The 5,639-nt window shown below is 38.1% G+C and overlaps 1 pseudogene; it reads left to right on the top strand.

Annotated features, from left to right (window-relative positions):
- Positions 1-2,041: 2,041 nt before the first annotated feature.
- On the top strand, positions 2,042-3,472 carry LOC114106262 (NGFI-A-binding protein 1 pseudogene; annotated as a pseudogene).
- The last annotated feature ends 2,167 nt before the right edge of the window (positions 3,473-5,639 follow it).

The following is a 5,639-nucleotide window of genomic DNA, read 5'->3' as shown; positions in this document are numbered from 1 at the left end:
CTGATCTGCTTGTTCTACTGTCCTGATTTTCTTTCTAGTGGTAGAAGTAGTAGTAGCAGTAGTAGTACATTATACTAATATATATAAACTAGATTCATTGTGGTATATTCATACATGGATATATCATAATTTGGTAAACTTTGTTACCAAATACTTCCTCATGCCCTCTTCTTCTCCTCCTTCTTTATCCTTTTCCTTTACTCTGTTGGTCTCCCTTTTATTTCCCTGTGATCCCATTTTATTTCTTTTTTTTTTCTTCAAATTCTTCATTTTCAAGTCCCTTTCTTCCTTTGCACTCCTACTGTGTGTCCCACCTCTACCTTTCAATTAGACTTCTGCAGTAATCAATCCATCCCAGTACATCCTAAGCATTGCTAAAGCAGACAAACTTTTGCATAATGTATGGTTTGATCATCTTATTCCCCTGGTTCACACTGCAATGCCCCACACCATCTACCAGAGCCCTTCTAAATGCCTCAGTGCATGTGTCCAGCCCTCCACTCCATAATCTCTAGCACTCTTCCCAACCTGATTTGTCCTGCTTCTCAACCTGGTTCAAGGTCACCTAATTTAAGGGAGACACAGTGGGGAGCAGGAACTCTTTAATTACCTCAATTTTATTTGCACTATTTTTATTTTACTTTTTGTGTTTTCTGGAGAAAATTTTTTTTTAACTCTTGGAGAGAGCCGCCCCCCCCCATTGGCGTGTATTTTACAAAATGATGAGTTTAATTGGGTATCTATGCAAACAATTTGATTAAATTCACTTCTCAATACCTCCCTCATCCTTCCTCCCCGATCCTCTTCCTATACTATCTAGGTCTCTCTTCTACTTTTATGGTGTCACCTCCACACACCCCACTAGCTTACATATGAGAGAAAACATATAATATTTTCTCACAGTATGACTTATTTAACTCAAAATTATATTCTTCAGTTTCATCAGTTTCCCCGCAAATCGTAGAATTTTGTTCTTTATGACTGAATAATACTCCATTGTGATATATATATATATATATATATATATATATATATATATATATATATATATATAATTGTCTTTATCCATTCATCTGTTGATAGCCATCTAGGCGGACTCCATAACTTGACTAGTGAATTGTGCTGTGGCAAACATTTTATTTGTATGCATTTGTTTTTAAAGTATACTCATTTTAATTCTTCTGGATAAATACCAAGGAATGATAGAACTTGATCATACAGTAGTTCTACTTTTAGCCTTTTGGGGACACTCCATACTGATTTCTACAGTGACTAAAATAATTTAAATTTTCACCAACTGTGTGTATGTGTTTCTTTACCCCACATCTTCACCAACTTTTTTTGTTATTTGTATTTTTCATGCTTGCCACACTAAGAGAAGTGAGAAGGAATCTCAGTGTAGTTTTGATTAGCATTTTCCTGATTGTTAAAGAAGTTGGACTTTTTATGCATATTTCTTTTAATAAGTGCCTATTCAGTTCATTTGTACATGTATAGGCTGGGCTACTTTTTAAAGTTGAGTTTTTAAAAATTTCTTTATTCAGGGATGGGGGCGGTAGGAAGAGGCCAAGCCCCGCAGCCTCACCCACTCCCCTGCCGGGCGGCGGCCCACACCTGTATCTGCGACACTTGGCCACTAGAGGACCTGAACCGCCAAAGTAGCAAGAACGAATCTCCCAACTGGAAGGCGCGCTGGCGATGCAGGCTACGACGGAGGTGGACGGGGGACGGGAAGGTGCAGCGGGCACTGGGAGGGCAGGGGAGGTGCCGCCGCTGCCGCCGCCACCGCCACCGCAGCAGAGCGAGCGCCATCTGGGCAGGCGGGCGGGCAGCAGCGGGCCGGAGCTGGCCGTGCGCAGGGAGACCGCGCCCACCACCTTCCCTTCCCGCCCCCCCAAGACGGGAGCGTGGCGTCCAGGCCACCGCCGCCGCCTGAGGGAGAACCGGGGACCGCCTCTTCGGAGTTGGGGCTGAGTTGTCCTCCGGGGAGAGTGCGCCAAGACTGCTGCAGCTGCGGGCCAAGTTAAACCCATCCACAGTAATGGCTGCAGCCTTACCCAGGACCCTGGGAGAGTTGCAGCTATCTAGAATACTGCAGAAAGCAATATTGCTTTTTTGATGCCTTTATCCAACAAGGTGGCGATGATGTGCAGCAACTCTGTGAAGCTGGAGAAGAGGAATTTTTGGAAATCACTGGCACTCCTTGGCATGGCTAGCAAGCCCCTTCATGTTAGAAGACTGTGAAGGCTTTGAGAGACTGGATTACAAACCCTGGCCTTTTCAATCAGCCACAGACTTCCCTTCCTGTCAGTAGTATACCTATTTACAAAGTACCAGAGGGATCACAAACTTGGCTGGGAATATCCTGAAGTAGTAATGAAAGGAACCTCATTTAAAAATTCCCAAATGTGCTGCCACTACTTGTGTGCAGAGCTTGGGACAAGGGAAGTCAGATGTGATGGGAGCTTAGCACAACAGACTCTGGCAAGGCCACCATGCTACTGAGAGGGAACACAGTCTGACCCCAGCAGACCTTGGCTCTCCAGCTTTCTCCAAGGAAAGTAGTGAGGCACTGGATGCTGCTGCTGCTGCCCTCTCTGTGGCTGAGTGTGTGGAGTGAATGGACCCCCACATTGACAAAAAGTGACTTGAATGAAGAGCTGCTAAAAAACCAACTAGAAGTTGGCCAAAATGATTGGTCACATTTTTTAAATGAGTGATGATGATCCACAAAAAGAGGAGGAAATTCGAAAATACAGTGCAATGTATGGCAGATTTGACTCAAATAAAAAGGATGGGAAACATCTCACACTTCATGAGCTCACTGTTAACGAAGCAGCTGCCCAATTCTATGTGAAAGATAATGCCCAGCTTACAAGAAGAGATGAACTTTTTGCTCTGGCTAGGCATATTTCTCGAGAAATCACCTATAAATATACTTACAGATACATCAAGTCAAAATGTGGTGAAAGAGATGAATTATCCCTAAAGAGAATTAAAGTAGAGGATGTGTTTCCAGATTTCCAGGATTCTATGCACACACTCTTTCAGCAGGCTAGAGCCAAGAGTGAAGAACACGCAGCCCTTAGTTCACAGCAGTCTGAAAAGGTGATGGCAAAGCAGATAGAGTTCCTCTGTGCCCAAGCTGGCTATGCTATGAGAGACTGCAGCATGCTGAGAGAAGACTGTCTATAGGGCTTTACCAGGCAGAACTCAGAAGAGCACAGTGCTGATGGCTTGCCTTCTGATAACTCAGATGGACAAGGAAAGAGACCTTTGAATATCCAAATGCCTAATTTGCAGAACAGACAGCCCCATCATTTTGTGGTGCATGGATAGCTGAGTAGACTTGTACTCAAGTGAGGCCAAGTCCCACTCTTCAGAGAGCCTTGGGATTTTAAAAGACTATCCTCATTCAACTTCTACTTTGGAAAAGAAAGTCAACAAAACAGAACCTGAAGATTCGAGATAGCTCTGATTCTCCTACTGTTCTCTGGAAATGGCATCAGATTTAAGGATAATGCTCCATCTTAGAAATAAGCCTTAATAGCCAATGTTGCCTCATTCAGCTCAGATTTCATAGCCAAAGCATAAGAACTCCTGCAGCAGTCTGTGGAAACTGGGAAGAAAAAACTACAGCCACAAAAGAAAAAAATCTAGAGTTGCAATTTATATCACAAATATTGATCCATTCACATTCCTGTGTAAGTCATTTTATGTGGAAAGGTTACAAGTTAATATTGTAAGCATTCATTGTTTCAGAATGTACAATGTATTTGTGTAATTTATACAGTAAAATCTAGATGTTGAGACCTGTTTGGTCTAATAGATTTGGATATAGTTTGTTTGATTTGAAATTTTATTGTCTGCTTTAAGTGTATTTAGTGTAAATGTTATAATCAGAGTTTAAAATCTTTACAGTCATAAAATAGAAAGCTTAAGTAATATAGTTATTGGCAAGGTTGCAATGACTATAGAAAAATTAAAAGCAAATTCTCAATTTAAGCCAAAGAAAATATTGTGTATTTAATACTTAATGAAACTAATTTTACCAGGAAATGTATAGCATTTATTCAGTAACCTTTTTGCTGTTTTAATGAGTGCACATTTACACAATTAATTAGGGAAAAGTTAAAAAGAGAGCAATAAAGTAGAAAATCTCTCTTACCTTTTGACTCAGATTGGATTACATAATTGCTGTTTAAGACATATCAAATATAGGAAGCTATTTCTTGGACAGAACTTAAAACAAGTGGACTAATGTGTAAAATCTTTGATTTAAACATTGGTATTTCAGAATGTGTTAAGTAGATTAAGATGTAGTTCATTAACCCTAAATGTGATAAAGATGGTGACTTAACAAAGGCTATAATAGATTGTTAGATTTTGTATTCAGAAATTCTTCTCCATGTATAAGAGTCAGACTAGGTGGCTCACACTGGGAAATGTCTTCCCACCCAACTATCACAAGAGTGGAGTCACTGATCCATATTTGCAGGCATATTTCTATGGAAGTTCAGTTGACAGCTTTATTATTTATTTTACAATTTCATTTGTGTACACCTTTCAGATTTTTGAATGCAATTTTTTTTGTAAAATTCATTTTAGCTTAAAAGTGTATTTTTAATATGCCTATTAGTAGATTGCGTGTTCATACACATTATTAAATGTTAATAATATATTGGCATACTTGTAAGGATTTCGCATTTGAATCCATAGTGGGTATTTTAAAGAAAAGGAAAATCCAATGTCGGCCAATATCCATTTTTTCCTGCTGATTAAACAGAAGATATTTGACAGTTTATATACTTATTACACATTCATCTAAACCTAGATATTGCTGAGAAGAGTATATGGATATGGAGTATATGTTTTTCTGTTTTTAGTTCTGCTTTAAATCATAACTGTGTAACAAATATTGTCATAATCTGTTATACTAAAATTTGTCAGCCAAATGTTAGATGAAATGTCTGCCCTATAGTCTCTGATCAATGTCACCTATATAATTGCTTTTTTCATTTTGATTTGTAGAAGAGCTTTATGGTAGAAAACACCAGTAAACAACTTTTATACTATTAAAAGACTTTTTTTCCTTCCTGAATGCTTTACATGTACCCTGGTATTTTGCCAGCTGAAGAAGCTTTCTATGGACCTTGCAACTTCGTTGGTAACTTGAGGTTGATTATTTTATTGTTCACTGTGTGTAGAACTAATGTGAGTACAATTTAAATAGAATTTTCAGTTTTTAATATTAACCATAGCACTGGTTAGTATCTCAGTAGTTTCATGAAACATTTCCTGTATTCTAATATATTTTGCGAAATTTTGTGGTCTTTTTTTTTTTAATTGTGTCTTACAGTTCAAGTTTATAAATTTTAATAAGCAATCGTTTATAAAAATGCAATAATCTCCCAACTATTATTTATCCATCTTTCATGAACTCACAAACTGCATCTTTAAATCCATAAGTAAGATTCCTTAATCATACTTTTCTGCTCTTTCAAGCTTAGTGATGAAGAAGCACAAAAATTTCAGTAGAAAACAGGTTTTATTTTGTAAACATTAATGTATTAAAAATAATATATATAATATATATTATACATATATTATTTTTATTTGAATTGTATATATGAATTGGA

This window comes from Marmota flaviventris, chromosome 16, assembly GCF_047511675.1.
Source record: "Marmota flaviventris isolate mMarFla1 chromosome 16, mMarFla1.hap1, whole genome shotgun sequence".
Taxonomy (NCBI): Eukaryota; Metazoa; Chordata; class Mammalia; order Rodentia; family Sciuridae; genus Marmota; species Marmota flaviventris.
This window is presented reverse-complemented; position numbering and strand designations above follow the sequence as displayed.